This window comes from Phaenicophaeus curvirostris, chromosome Z (genome assembly GCF_032191515.1).
Source record: "Phaenicophaeus curvirostris isolate KB17595 chromosome Z, BPBGC_Pcur_1.0, whole genome shotgun sequence".
Classification (NCBI taxonomy): Eukaryota; Metazoa; Chordata; class Aves; order Cuculiformes; family Cuculidae; genus Phaenicophaeus; species Phaenicophaeus curvirostris.
Window position 1 is genome coordinate 5,689,403 of NC_091431.1, and position 15,828 is coordinate 5,705,230.

Here is a 15,828-nt window from a genome sequence, read left to right on the forward strand (position 1 = left end):
CATGCCACACAAGGTGCTCTATGAATGTATATGTTAATATTTGTATTTGTTACTATTTTCTCATTCACCTTTGAGTCCTTAGGAAACGTGGGTGGTTTACAAATGCAAGGTTCTTTGGATTCTTGCCTATGTGCAGGTGTAATTCTGCAAGGCCTGGCTCGGGACTGTGGTATGTGGCATTCGTTTTATTTTGTTTTTCAGAAAAGCTTAGTGACTTTCAAAATAGGATTAAGCAGCTAAGGTCTGAAATCAATGTTCTAATTAACTGAAAGCATTCCAAAGAGTGGAATGCTTTGCTTAATTGAATTAAATTTATTTTTTACATTGGCTTGAGAAGAACATTTTCTTGGAGCAAAACTGAAATATCACTTAATTTCAACTTAAATCAAGTAGACTAAATGCATCCTGCCAGATGATTTTCTGTCTCCATGCCCTTGTAAGTTCAGCTGCCAGGAGGACATATTTCCAATTGAAGATACGCGCACACACACACGCACACACACTAAGTCCACTTCACCCTCTGTTCTGTGTAACAGCGCTGTCTGCCTCCTCCCCAGCACATGAGATTGTAGGAAGACATTGTATTAATCATTACATCCTGATGACAAAGAATATTAAAACTAAAGAATCAGGTCTGTCTGCAATAACGTGCTTACGTGCAGAGCCCCACCCTAAGGAGGAAAGAGGTATATGTGCCCTTGTTGCCCTTTGGTGGTCATTAGCCATTCCAAGGTCTTCCAAAACAACTAGCAATTAGGGGTGCCCAAGCTGGCACAGCTGACACAAAGCCTTAAAGGCCTCAAAATCATAAGCCCTGAAGTCTTAGCATGCTAGTCACTCAGGTAGGCAGTACATTAATAATCTTGGGCATAATTCTGTAGCCTATCAGGATAAGCAAATCATAGATGTGTTTGGTGTGGGGTGAGTGAGGAGGGAATGCAAAACAAAAATCCCTGCAATTAACAGCAAATTCTGAATGAACCATAATTGTATCTAACTTAGAACCCAGGATAAGGAATAATGGTGTGCCAGGGTAATCTCCATGGCCCACAAAACCCGATCAACTCAGGATTTGCTAAGTGCTCTGATTTTGCAATAAGAGTGATATTTTAAAGCAAGGTAGGTGTTGAGTGCAAGAAACACCCATTAAATAATATATGCCTGGCAGGAAGTCTGCAAGAGCTACCTTCTTAACAAGGACAGAGCACAGATGAGCATGTGTGATACGTCTGGAAACAAAACTCACAGGCTAGCCCTCCAATGCACTGCAGAAGCACAAGGTTGCTATAAAACCAATCTACTTGTAATCTGAGTGTTTGATACTTGCTTTGGCTGGAAACTGGGCCAGGCCAGTGATGCAAAGATTGTGTTTCTTTGTCCTTTTAAGCCTTTGATTACTTGCTAATATTCAAAAAGAGTAAACACTGCTCCTGATGCATCCCAAATTTCTTTTGAGATAGGTGATTCTTCAGTACTGGCTCTTACAGGACCCCCAGAGGAGTTGCATTTATCAATAGTGACCTTGCAGATGAGGGGTGACACAAGTGGGCATGGCTGACACAAAGGCCATACCCTGCTTCTGATCTACATTGTGGCCTGTGGCACGTTGTATCATGCCTCTTTTCACTTTGTTGTTCTACCTTTTGGTAGGAATTGCTTCATGAAGGAAAATGTCTTCTTCAGATAAAACTAATGGACTAATATGATGCTGGTCTCATTACTGCACATTAACCAGTGCGGGAATACAGAAAATTATATGCTGAGCCAAATAAGACAAATAAGTTAAATATTGGTAGCTAAAACATAGGTTTGGGGATCATGGATTTGAGGAGCTACTAGAAAAAAAAGGACCCTCAGTCATGAATAAGTTTGGATAACAGGAAAACATTCCTTGTGACAAAAACTGACAGTTGTAAACATCATATATTCTTCCCTATATCCAAGTGATTTCTGTAATAGTTCTATTCATCTTGGTTCCACAGTTTATAAAGCTGATATTGCTTTTATTTCAGAACAAACTCTGCTCATAAGTGAGAAAAGAAACATCAAATCATCAAACTCAAGGACATTAAACAAAGAAAAAATACATACCATGAGACAAAACCAAGACCAACTCTTCTTCACAAAAGAACTCAGCATTTTTTCCTCTTTTTCACTCTTTATGTCACTATTGAAAAAAACCCTTCATAGTACTCTGATGCACTGTGAGCATTTCCTCTGTGGTATCCGATTCCCCTGCAGGAGAAGAACAGGACCACAAAGTCAGTCTGAATTGTATGATACCAGCCAACCCTGGAGATTTACTCAGTTTTCACTGCAGAATATTCAGTTCTTTGCCAAACATGGAAAAAGAACTATCCTCCCTTGGGAGGATATTGGGATATTGGACATAAGCTGAATGCTCTCCTTGGATATTTACTGACTCTTACAAACAACCTATGTATGAGCAGAGAAGTACCATTTAGTTACAGCCACTGCTCCAAGTGCCTTGATGCTGTTGAGGGAAACCACAGCAATCCCTATCACTGTGCCTTAAAGAAGTCCTACTGCTCTACACATTCCCTCTGCTAATACGTGGAACAAGCTGTTGTTTTCACACAGGTGAAACACAGGTTTCACCAGGCATGTGCATACCTCTTCTGCAAGGCCAGGTATCCCCTGGACACCTGGGCAGAGAAGGGAGCTGATGCTTTCTCTAGAAAGCCCTCCACCTTGTGCTGCCACAGGACCAGGGCTTTGGAGCCCACCACAAAACATTCCTGACCCACCAAATACAGCTATATTACCGTTTAGATCCAGCCTGGACTATTTCAGCAGCTAAAACTGATCAGCTGGGCTCCCAATTCCCTTCTACCAACCCCCAGGGAAAGGGGAAATTAAAAAGAGAGGAAAAAGACCTGCAGGTGGGAAACTAAAACTACAGTTTTAATGAAATAATAATCATAATTGTGAAAATAATTAGAATACAATAAATATATACAAATATATGAAATCAATGACTATATGTCACTACAAATGGTGCAGAGCAGATATGAAGGAAAGAGTCTGAGGTGAGGAGGGAGCTGGGCTCAGGAACTGGATTCAGGAATGCATGGATCTGGGATCAGGAGTGAACAGACAAGGTCCTCACTAGACATCGGCCATCGCAGAAGACAGCAAGACCCTCATGTTCTCTCAGTTTTATACCAAATACGATGCATATGGAATGAAATAATCTGTTGGTCAATTTGGGTCCCCTGTCCTGTTCACCCCTCCTTGCAGTTATGGCCTTTTTTGGTTACTATAGGAATGAGTATCAGCAATGGCTTTTCTGCATACCATTGTCCCATGTTATAGCTTCTAGAGAGAAACGCTATCTGAAAAACAAGCAGTTAACGTTCAGAAAATGAAGTTAGTAAGATAAGACTTAGGTGAAGTCAGAAAGCTAATTCTGCTTTAGCTCAAACTACAACAAGCTACGTCTACTGTGCAAAGGTATTAAGGGTAAAAACTTCTAGAGATTAGAGGAGCAGCCTCTGGGCTTTTGTATCTCATATTTGTACCTAAGGAAACCTCCTCCTGATTCCTTCTACTGCCAGTAGACACACCAGAACATCCTAGTTTGTGAACTGCTTGATGTCAGTGACTGCAGGAGGAGGTCCAGCAGCAAAACACCTCTGAAAAAAAGGTTCCTTCGTTAGTTACCAGAGTCTGATACTCTGGGTGAACCCAGGTTTCAAAATTGTTTGTCTTAGAAGACCTTCTCCTGCTCTTTTCAAAGACACACTACCCCAGCCCTGATTCTGCTTTTTTCTCAGTGATTTGCTCTGCAGGATTCAGAATGGTATTTCTTAACAGGGAATGCCCTCACCATTGCCCATGAAACAAAAAAAAATTATGACAAATAGACTTCTGTCTCTGGGAGCAGTGCCCGCAATGCAAACTTGAAACTGTTTTGGTAGAAGCTCGTATTTCCATCATATAACTCCGTCTGGAAAGCCTAAACATCCCTTGCCTCCTCCAGCTGATGCTGCCAAGGCTTCCTAGGATAAATCTCTTAACAAAACTCTCTGAAAGTGGGAAATAATGTCCACAGCCTGTCAGGGTTGTAGGTAGCAATTTTTCCCAGCAGGTGTTCCCCATACTAAAGTTGGTGTTACTCTGTGTTTCAATATTTAGCAAGTTACTTTCCTAAAATTAAAATAAAGTGGTTCAAAAGTGCTTAAAAGACAGCAATACTATATTTTACAATACAGCGATCCACAAATAAAACTAATATTAAAAAAAAGAAAGATAATTCAAGTAATTTGGAGGAGGGAAAAGCTTTTTTACAAAAAGTACAACTGTTGTTATTTTATCTTTGCAATTATGCACCTAGTGGACCGACACTGTGATTCTACAGTGAGTTTGAAAAACCTCATGAATCCTCTCACACTCCAGTAATCTGGTGGAAAAAAAGCCCCAGCCACCTCTTTCCATTAGAATAGAAGCAGATTGCATATTGCGAAATTTCACATCCCCAACTCTGCTTTAGGTCTTCTGGGGTTTATTTTTGTGTCTTAAAGTGTTGCCACACATCCAGCTGAAATTAAGTTTTCCTCTCAACAGAAAGTTGACCAAGCAGTAGCTGTAGAAGCTTAAGACAATTATTTTTACAACTGACCACTGATTTTTTAAAATTACATCATTTGGATGCCTGATTTGAGACACCTTAGAGTGCTTTCATTTTCTAAAGATGCTGAGCATTTGAATTGTGGTATAAGCTCCTGTTAAGATGTCTTAAAACCTGGACGGCCTCAAACTGCTGATTTTTAGTTACGTGCTCACCATTTATAAATGACTAATTGAAAATGCTGTTCTTTGGGATGCTGTAATTAACTTCATCTATTTGTTTCTTACCTGGTAAAGCCAATAGTAGTTTCTAGTAGTACTTACAGATCCAATGTAATGACCAGGTATTAAAAAATATCTTCATTTACAATACATCAAACAAGCAGAGAAAACAGTAAACCATCAAAAAATATGGTTCATAAAAGAGTAACTTTTGTACAATAGCTCTGAAAGAAAGCATAGGCGCTACTGCTTCAAAAGTGCTTGGCCCCCCAAACTCAGTGTCTTTTCTCCTAGTTATGCTTGCTAAGGAGGAAAATCCATGACGTGTGTTGCTTCCTCTAATGAGGAAGAAGCTGTCCACCACCTCCTTGCTTGGAAGACCTGGCAGTGGTGAAGGAGACCACTGCTTCCTTGCTTTGCAGAACAAGCTATATTTATCCCCCAAATGGGACCGCACCATATGCAGTCATTGTCAGGAAGAATTTCGTGTCCTGTCTTTCCATTTTTCTCTCTTGTTTGAAAGCAGCGCACCCTCTCCACATCACACCAAAGCCACCGGGCAAAACACTTTCTTGGGGTGCCAGCTGGTGAGAGCAGACAGAGTTACTGTTAAGAGGTAAGAGAGACGAGCTTCCTGGCAGCCTGACTGAATGAGACAAAAGGAACATTTTCACAGTGTTCCAACTTAAATTTCTTTGTCAGCTTTGGGAGGACACCCCTGAGGGAGTGGAGCCCCCATCCTCCACTCCTCATGATGTTCCCCACGCCACTGACCTCCTCCTGCGCTGTCAGGTAGAAGGGAAACTTGGCCTCCATCTGCATCAGGGGCCAGTGTACTTAGATTTAATGGCAGAGGAGGCAGTATGGGCAGAGCTTGTGCTCTTTTGGGTACTCATGGTAGATCTAGATCTAGTAATACCTTCTGCTTATGTTCACCCTGTTCTCTTTCTTCATGCTATGTGTTCTGGCAAAACCCAATCCATTCTGGGAGTCTTTGAGAAATTCAGTGTCACCAATATGTCAGCACGCTCCTGTAAGGTTCACAGATTCAGGTACTGGCTGTTGTATTTCACCACCATGGACAGCAGGGCTGTTATCTCCCAGGTATCCCATCCTTCACATTTCTTGCTCATCAGGAAGGGAGCAGTAGGCAACATTGCAAAAGCAGGCACCAGACACCCCAGCCTTGCTCAGGAGCTTAAGTTTTCCTTGAGCTTTCTGGTGGAAGAGCTGAAGGTGCTGCTTGTGATAGAGAAGCCGGCACTGGCATTCTCAAGGATCTGGTCCAGGCCTCGACAGATGGCATGGAGGGACGTGGCTAGAAAGTCAGACACACCTATTTTCTTCACAGTGATGTGAAAGTCCTCCAGGAGTTCATTGAGCTTCATGGCTGGTATCTGGAACAAGAGGAACAGGAAACAGGTGTCAAGGTATTTCAGCAAAGGAAACGTGTTGCAGGTGGGGAAGACTCTTCTAGGGCTCCTCTATGCTCTCTGTGAAGAAATCTGCAGCAGCTTCCATGCTTTCCCAGAATTTTGTTTCTGGACAGATTTAGAGTCTTAGAAAGAGGCTACAAGTTTATCTAAGCAAAAGAGATGCAATGAAATGAGGGTGGATGAGGTGCTGAGGGATATGGTTTAGTGTTTGATGGGAACGGTTGGACTCGATGATCCAGTGGGTCTCTTCCAACCTGGTTATTCTGTGATTCTGTGATTCTGTGAAACCCTGTGGTGTAAGGATGCTCAGTCAGACCAGATACATTTCACTGTCCAGCACCACTTTTGCACTAGGGATAGAAATCCACATTCAGAAGAAAGGAGCCAAATGCTCAGTTTTTTTTTTCTGAGTGAATGAATATCTTGGTCACACTATGTGATCTACCACATGGGTGTAATAACCTGTGCTTTTACATATAGAATCTTTGCAGGCAAAGAGGGAGGAGGAAGGGGAAAAAGAGAAGAAAGAGGAGGAAGAGGAAAAAGAGGAGAAGAAAGAGGAGGAAGAGGTGGAGAAAGAGGAGAAAAAGAAGCAGCAGCAGCAGCTTCTCCATTTGGCCAAGAGATGTCAGTATTGCAGTCAGGCTGCCAGTTAGGCTGCGTTATTCTAAATGCCAGTGTCTTAGATCAACCTAACAGAGAAACTAATGAAAATGTGAGCGGGGCTTTTTCTACTCTGGCCCTTAGCCACAGTCTTTATTTTGGTGCTCATACTGATTTTACTGGGAGTCGATTTTTAGAGAGATGCCCCCAAATGTTATGAGGTGCAGTGTCTAGCTCTGGGAGCAGAAAACATGCAAACAGTATGTCTGTCCTTACAGTAACAGCAGGAAGTCTTGTCACATGGCAGCATGAGGCCAAAGTTGTGTACAAATATTATGTATATGGAAATCTTTAGCACCACCCTGGATTTCTAAGCTACTGGCTCAAACATAAAGACAACAGACTGTGAATTAGAAAATGTTACAGCTTTATTAAGAGAAACCTGGAGGGTCCTCGAGACCATATGGATGCAAAGAGTGTTGAAATCCCATCTCTTTTCAAGCATTATGATAACTTAATTTGACCATGGGCTCCCACCACTAAAAAAACTGTATTCTTCTGCTTTCTGACCCTAGTGATGTAATCTCTTGAGTCCTTTGGTCATGTTGCAGTATCTCCACACGTTAGGTGCATAGAGGGTAGCCTTGGTAGTGTTGGGGCTCACATTGCTGATGCACAGGTCATCAAAATTAAAGGCAGGAAACTTGTTGAGCTTAGTTGAATACACTAGAAAACAAATAAAGAAAGGGGAATAAAAAAAGTTTGTCCTAATGACATGCTGCCCCCATTTCTGGCTTAGAGCAACTTGGTGTTTTAAGAAAACGTGAGGAATTTAAAATCATCACTTCCCTGATGATTTCCTGTCAGCTCTGTGCTGAAAGCTCAGATTCTACAGGAGAGGCATCAGTATGAAGTCACCCTAAGGCTGTCACAAAGCTACAATGTATTGACACACAGAGTTAGTAACAGAGATGGAGTAACACAGCATCTTTTACCTTGCTGCAGAAATAGTGGGAGGATGGCAAAGGCAAAAGTTTTTCCTTTGTTAACCATCTCAGGAGCAGAGGTAAAGCTCATCCTATTTCTATACAGCCTGGCTCTGTGCTGCTGATGTGTCACACCACTACATGTGTCTGTGCAATGGGGACTGGCACTGCTAATCATGTAGGATTTTCCACTCATGCCCACTTTCTCCTCTCTGTTAGGCACAACAGAATCAAGTCCTATTGCTTTAAGACCAAAGGCAGATGCACCTTAACGAATACTGTGAGTTAAGTGAAGACATGTAGTATGCATTTGTTAAAAGGAGACCCTCAGCCCCACAGGCAGGAACTGAAAGTTCCTGAAAGAGGATTGATGGAGAACCTTTTTATAGATGTTCAGACGCTTAATATCTTTTATGAAAGAGTAATACATTTTTATGATACCACTATAATTTTATTATATCCACTATACTTTAAGACTACTTTTTACAAGACTGAAGCTAATGGATTTTGCAGCCCAAGGCATGTTAGCTGTGAAAGTTTGCTCTGAATATCCATGCACTGAGCTACTGATCCTCACGGTGACCATCTCAGCATTACAGAGAAAGGGAAGAGGTGGTACACTCAAGAGAAGGGAGATGCCAGTTTTCTCCTTCTGATCTTCAATTCTGCAGCCACAGAGATAAAACACTATACAGAAGGAGATGTTTTGAAAAAAGGTTTATATCTTTGCAGCTTTTTGCTGTTAATACAGCATACAAAAGGTAAAAGAACTGCATAAATCCAACTGAAGAACCCAATGCAAACAAAATAAGCTATAACGCTGAATAGTTGCATCATGCACAGGCTAACTCTGAGCTCTGGACACTTCCGTAACTGCAGTTTTCAGTCTGTTGTCTGCAGACCCCTGTGAGCTTAGGGCCTCCTCCTGAAGATTTCAAGAAAGATTGCTGGAAAAAAAGCATGCTACACAGAGGCCACGTCTGAAAACGTACATTGCCATGCAAGCCTTGCTGCAACCCTCTTGCAATAATTGTTCAGACACTGTTTGCCCACTGCCAGTAAGCAAACCTTAGGTCAGTTCTCCATAAAGCCTTATACTGCCAGGATGTTTGTTTGCCATCCAACCCCACACTACATTTCCCCACCAGCCACTTGCCAGTCTGCTTCTGAAGTTGCCATCTCATGAGCTGCCACCGGCTGACACTGCTGGCTCACCTGAGGACTTCTGAGAGCACCAAGAGGCCTTGGGAAATGGCCTGCTAAAGTAGAGAGACTAACCATGCAATGTCATTTGGCCTGGAATATACAACAGCATCATTCTCACTGAAGTTCTCATACTGCAATTAACTTCTGACAGGCCTCAGTCTGAAAATTACAGTGGCTGTTTCCTGCATCACAGTATTACTCCAGCAATTTATTGAACCACAACAGCAGACAGAGACTTAAGTTGCTTCTGTCTTCCCAAGGCAGGATTTATCACATGCTAGGAAATTAAGTTATAGTTCCTGTTTTCTCCAAATTCCAGATTTTATAAACTGGAGCATATGGTTTGAGCTGAGCTCTGATACTTGACAGTACTAACGGTAACAAGCTGTTAATATTGCTACTTCAGTCCTGAACTGGGACAGTAAAGTGCACTTGAACAGGATACACAGATGGCCATTCAAGGATATTTCATACCTTATGTACGGTGATGCCCATTAAATTCTGTATCAATTCTTCATTTTCTTCTCATTAGACACCTTGTAGTCCTAAACGTAGAAACTTCAAAAATTGGCATGAGTTACTCCAAGGTTTGAAAGTGTAGCCAGACCAGAAAGTGATGGCTACTGTGAGCAGGAGTCATAGCATAACAAAATAAAAATTAAATTGAATTATGGTGTTGAGATGGCAGGCATATATCAGCTGTTGTAAGGGTGTTGTATTACCAGAAGGCTGGAACAAGAATTATGCAGTTTTCCAGTCCTGCAGGAAACAGATCATCCTTGCTTCTCCTTTTCTTTTTTAAATCAGCATAATTCATATTTGCTTTCCTTTATCTGTGAGTAAACAGCTTATACCTTTCATTCTTGGACAGTGTAGACAGGTCCTGGAAAAGGCTGGAATCTTGGTTCAAAAGTGTAACAGTGCATGGGCTCTGTTTAAAGATATGGGTATTTCCATCCTGCCATCAATGCTGACTCCAGCAGCTGCATATCAAACCAGAGAGCTCTTTCTTTGACATTGTCTGTCAGCAGCCAGATGATGCTGTAAGAGTTTTAAATGATATCTGAACACATCATGGAGGACTTGCTGGAGGTGTTGGGACACTGCCAGGAGACACCAAGAAAACCTAGGCTACCTGTGAAAGAAAGCAAGTCCTGATTCAGTACCACTGTAGGTATGGCACAAATAACTAATAAACATGGAAGAGACATTGCACCTCAATCTCAGAGTCCTGTTCCCTCACACATAATACACTTTTGCTACCTTCTTCCTGGAGGCCACCCAAGGGCAAGGGTAGTTTTCAATGGTGTTTTCAAAGACCATTTCAGGGGATGTTGTCTAGGTATCTGAATATGCAGCACTTGAACACCTCAGTAATTATGATTCCTTTGAAAAAGTCCTCTTTGTGTTCAGTGCACCTGATGCCACACTTGCAGCAAAAACCCCGTAGAATCACAGAGAATGTCCATCTGCACAGGCACAACACCTCTTGCCAAACTTCTGTCACCGAAGTGATAAATTGCACAGGAAAAAAAACAGCTATAATTGTCATTGCTTGCCAAATCATGTACATGCCCTACATCCTTGCAGACAACTGTGCTATTACCTGATAGTTTGTAGGTACTCCATGCCAGACCTTGTAAGTTGAAATGTGCATGGTAAATGTCTGGAGATCATAGAATCATAGAATAACCAGGTTGGAAGAGACCCACCGGATCACCGAGTCCAACCATTCCTACCAAACACTAAACCATGCCCCTCAGCACCTCGTCCACCTGTGCCTTAAACACCTCCAGGGAAGGTGAATCAACCACCTCCCTGGGCAGCCTGTTCCAGTGCCCAATGACCCTTTCTGTGAAAAATTTTTTCCTAATGTCCAGCCTAAACCTCCCCTGGTGGAGCTTGAGGCCATTCCCTCTTGTCCTGTCCCCTGTCACTTGGGAGAAGAGGCCAGCACCCTCCTCTCTACAACCTCCTTTCAGGTAGTTGTAGAGAGCAATGAGGTCTCCCCTCAGCCTTCTCTTCTCCAGGATAAACATCCCCAGCTCTCTCAGCTGTTCCTCATAAGGCCTGTTCTCCAGCCCCCTCACCAGCTTCCTTGCTCTTCTCTGGACTCGCTCCAGAGCCTCAACATCCTTCTTGTGGTGAGGGGCCCAGAACCGAACACAGTAGTTGAGGTGCGGTCTCACCAGTGCCGAGTACAGAGGGAGAATAACCTCCCTGGACCTGCTGCTCACGCCGTTTCTGATACAAGCCAAGATGCCATTGGCCTTCTTGGTCACCTGGGCACACTGCTGGCTCATGTTCAGTCATTGTCAACCAACACCCCCAGGTCCCTCTCCTCCAGGCAGCTCTCCAGCCAGACTTCTCCTAGTCTGTAGCACTGCACAGGGTTGTTGTGCCCCAAGTGCAGGACCCGGCATTTGGCCTTGTTAAACCTCATGCCATTGGACTCAGCCCAGTGGTCCAGCCTGTTCAGATCCCTTTGCAGAGCCTCCCGACCCTCCAGCAGACCAACACTTCCACCCAGCTTAGTGTCGTCTGCAAACTTGCTAAGGGTGCACTCGATGCCTTCATCCAGGTCATTGATAAAGACATTGAACAGGGCTGGACCCAGCACTGAGCCCTGGGGAACCTCATTTGTCACTGGCCTCCAGCTGGATTTAACACCATTCACCACCACTCTCTGGGCCCGGCCATCCAACCAGTTTTCCACCCAGGAGAGTGTGCGCCTGTCCAGCCCAGAGGCTGACAGTTTCCTAAGCAGAATGCTGTGAGGAACTGTGTCAAAGGCTTTACTGAAGTCCAGGAAGATACATCCACAGCCTTTCCCTCATCAGATGTAATGCTCTTCTCAATGCTAAGGCCAGGACTTGCACTGTGTCTGTGTCTGGTGAGGGAAGAAGAGGAGGGTTGCCAGCCAAGTCAGTAAGATGCCATTAAAACTGATGAGGTCACAGAGTTGATTTCTCTTTACACAGCTGCATTCTTCCCCTAAAGCAAAGGCCATTCCTACCACAGCACCTTTTGCTGTTCATGCTGCAAATTAGCAGTCACTGTCTTGATGGTACAACATCAAAAAAGCCTAAGACTATATTCATCCTCCTTCCATAGAAGCGAAAATACCAATCTCCCACACATCTACCCTAAATAAAGAAGATAAAGGTCTCTGCCATATCTGGATGTTCCTAAAATCCCCAGATTCTACTCAACTGTCCGCTGCTAATTTTTGTCCTAATCCCTGCCGCAAAGTTATTGACATGTATCACAGGCTCCTGGCAGGTACCACTGTTGTCCAGGAAGAACAGGGATTTTAGATGATGTTTAGAGGCCACCTGGCTTTCACAAGGTGAGCTGGGACACAGGGAGCCCATGCTCCCTGTTGGCTTGCAGGCAGCAGCACTAATATGACCTGACCAGTTTCTTGTCTGCTGAGCAGTCTGACGACCACATTTTTATTTCCAACTGTGTAACCAGTCTCTCTTCCAGAAGGGGCTGCAGAACCAGGAGGCTGAAGGACATAGATGATGTGGAAAGGTGATCCCCATAGAAGATGGCATTGCAGAGGACATGGTTTAGCCATCTGGTTTTGTGGGATGGACAACACCTGTCTGCTCGTTTCCTCAGGCAAACCTCTGAATGTGAGAACATCCGGCTACCCTGAGTGTCCAAGACTATTTGAGTGTCCATCACACATAGATGTCACCTTCCAAATGCAGATGAATACATCATCTTGTATTATATGTTTAATAGCTTTATGGTTAACAGTATCCTATCTCCTCAACACTCAATGCTTCTTCCTGTCATTTCCTGGGTATACATTCAAAGCAGAGTTTTTTTCCAGTTCTGTTGTCTTTTCCATTTTGTATGGGGACAAGAATAACTAAACATTGCAAGTACATGAGTTGCTCTGAGGCGAAAAATCATGCTACACTGTAACCTGCTCCAACACAGTCGTCCTTCCATGAACAGCAGCTCAGTGGACTTCTGTTGGAGCTCTCGAGGTATTTTTCTACTCTGAATAGTTTGCTTTCACACTATAGAGGCCTTATTAGCCTTAGTTTTCTAGTCTTTTCATTTTAAAACTTCTTGAACACAGAAAATCCAGACTTGACAAGCCACTGCCTTAAATGATGCATATCCTCAGATGTACATTTAATTTTATTCTTGATGAAGATTAGAACAAAACTATGTGGACGTTACTGATTAAATTCTAAGTGCAAAATAAATAATTTCAAGCCAAACTGTGCCTTGGAATCAATGTAACCAGATCAGATTCAAGAAAACTTCTTTAATCCAAAAAGGCTCTCAGGACGCTGGGTTTCAGTCTAACGAAATGAGATTAAATGAGCACATGGTTCCAGTTAAGCTTGCTTATAAGTACATTCCTGAGCAGGGAAGACCTTAAGCAATCGTTTAAACATTTTCTTGAAACACAGAAAAACATGGGTTATATCAGCAACTATTTCTTGGTGAGCCTATTTGCACTCTGCTAATCGAAATGCATCACAGGTCTATGGGAACTTCCGAACTATGCTGATAGTCCTATTTGAAAACCATGAGAGAGTGCTGTGCTTTTTATATCCAACAATGTGCTTTGAAATGCCAAGTAAATTATTTCACTTGATTAAAGAAAGCAGCCAGCTTTGCAGAAACAGTTTATTATATACATGAGACTTGGTTGCTACACCTAGTAACAGACAAAATACTGTGAATAAAGCATGCACTTATCACAGACATCAATGACTATCTTGATTACTTTTAAATGGTCTTTAACTTTTTAGGTTTAAGGCTGTACCAACACAAACTTTAAAAAACAAAAATAAAAAGTCACACTACAACAGTAGTAAACAATGAAATCAACTTCTAATGCAGCAGAACCAGACTTCTTAAAGATTATCATAAGGGAATAAAAATGGAGCTGAAGTGCAATAAAAATCAGAATACCTCTGGAGTCACACAACCGAACCCACTCTTTTTGAATGCCTAATTATCTGACAACAGAGCAAGGGAAGAAACTCAGACACCATTAAAAAAAAATACCTCTTGGTTTTACTTTCTTCTTATCGAGGGTGCTTTAGTACTCAAAGAGCAGTTTTTAAGGCGATATCTGACTAAGTGTGGCAGATGGCAGTACAATATATGCTTGTTTACTCCATTCCCAATTAAAGAAGAGTGCCTTGCAGTAGGAAGAAAAAAAACCAAACCCCATCCATATCAAAATAAATTCTCAACTAGCACAGGCAACAACTTTGTTGACCATACTGGGGGAAAAAGTTTCCTTCACCTGTGAAGGACCTTACCCTGTAAGAAGTTCAGTTCTTAAAAATACACTGCACACTGCAGAAATACCAATATAGCATCCACACGGGTCAAAACTTATCTAGCTGGTAACTAAAAAGATTACCAGCCCTGGAAACCCATCTGGGGATCTGGTGCTCAGAGTAGGTTAGGAAATCTTTCCTCATTTACAGCAGCAAAACCTTTTTGCTCATTTTTCGTAGGTCCCTGTGCAACTCCAGAAACAAGGTAATTTGAGGACAACGGGGTTGAAGAGGTAGCTCTGAAAATGGACTGAAGTTGACAATTTTGCTCACATTTTCAGAAAATTACCTAGTAATCTCTCCCCCTTAGGTATTCTAGACTTGCAGAGCTTAATGCATTTAAATGTATCAAAATACTACATCTCCTTAATAAACCATTGTATATGTAATCTCCCAAATGCAAGGGCATGAGATCTGTGTAAGATGTCCTGTGTACAGAAAACTGCATTTAGACTCAAAGATATGTAGCACTGCTCATGCTAAGATCTCTGCCTTAATTAGCCGATTACAGCTGGGGCTTGCAAAGGGCTCTAAAAAAAGCTACATTCCCAAATTCCACAGGGGTTTGGAAGGATAATTCATTCCTAGCTCCTTTCAGCAGCACAGCCTAGAATTCTACAGTTTATTTCCAAGTTTGTCCTGCAATATAAAGGGCTTCAGACAAAATGCAATTACAAGAGCAATTACAGGACTGACAACACGTATACTGAAGGCATCACAGTGATTGGAAGGTGGTATGTGAACCAGCACACCACTGCCATCAACCAGTTTGTGTCTTGAAACCAGTGAACCATGGCGAAATGCAAACATATGCTACTAGAGCATCTGACTTGCCACAAGCAGCAGGCTAAATCCTAACACCAGCTCTGCACCTGAAGAAATGTAACTACATTTCCAGCATGCAAAGTGCTAAATAAAGGACATTAATCACTTTCTTAGTTCAAATATAAGCTAAAGAAAATGCAGATATATCTAGCTTTACAATAGAAGAGAATATGGGGAAAAACAGCTGCTGTGCTGCAATAATCTGATGCATGGTTTTGGCTAGTTGGGCCAGCACATAGAAGCTAGGAAGACTACTTGGTAAGACAATTAGTGCAATGGGTGGGACCATGGAAACTCAGATCTAGCTATAAATAGAAGTAGAGCAGGAAATACTACTGTGTATCACTGCCTTGCATATTTACTATTAGGACCATGTAAGTCTAGAACTAGGAGTTCCGCAAACTCAAAATTCTTGACTCACACTAGTGGAAGCATGAGTTTATGTGTAAATGGTAAGCAGACAAGCAAAACAACGGAGAAATACACTGCAACTGGTCTCAGCTGGCTTCTGATGTGGCAGAAGGAGCCTGAAGAAGTTACCAGCTTTAAAAGGACAATAAAAGAACCTAACATTTCTGAACAGAGCCCTGTTCCCTCCAAGAGACAGGAACTGAGGTGCTGCAAAAGGCTTCTAGG

The 15,828-nt window shown here is 42.4% G+C and overlaps 1 protein-coding gene and 1 pseudogene across 1 annotated transcript in view; both read right to left on the reverse strand.

The window, feature by feature from the left end:
- Window positions 1-5,333: 5,333 nt before the first annotated feature.
- Window positions 5,334-6,200, reverse strand: LOC138733453 (uncharacterized protein KIAA1958-like; annotated as a pseudogene).
- Window positions 6,201-7,531: 1,331 nt separating this feature from the next.
- The window catches only part of LOC138733261 (uncharacterized protein KIAA1958-like), a 42,799-nt gene continuing 34,502 nt past the window's right edge, over window positions 7,532-15,828 (reverse strand). The window contains exon 3 of the transcript XR_011339395.1: window positions 7,532-7,577. The gene's annotated coding sequence lies outside the window, so the exon portion shown is untranslated. The remainder of the gene's footprint in view (window positions 7,578-15,828) is intronic.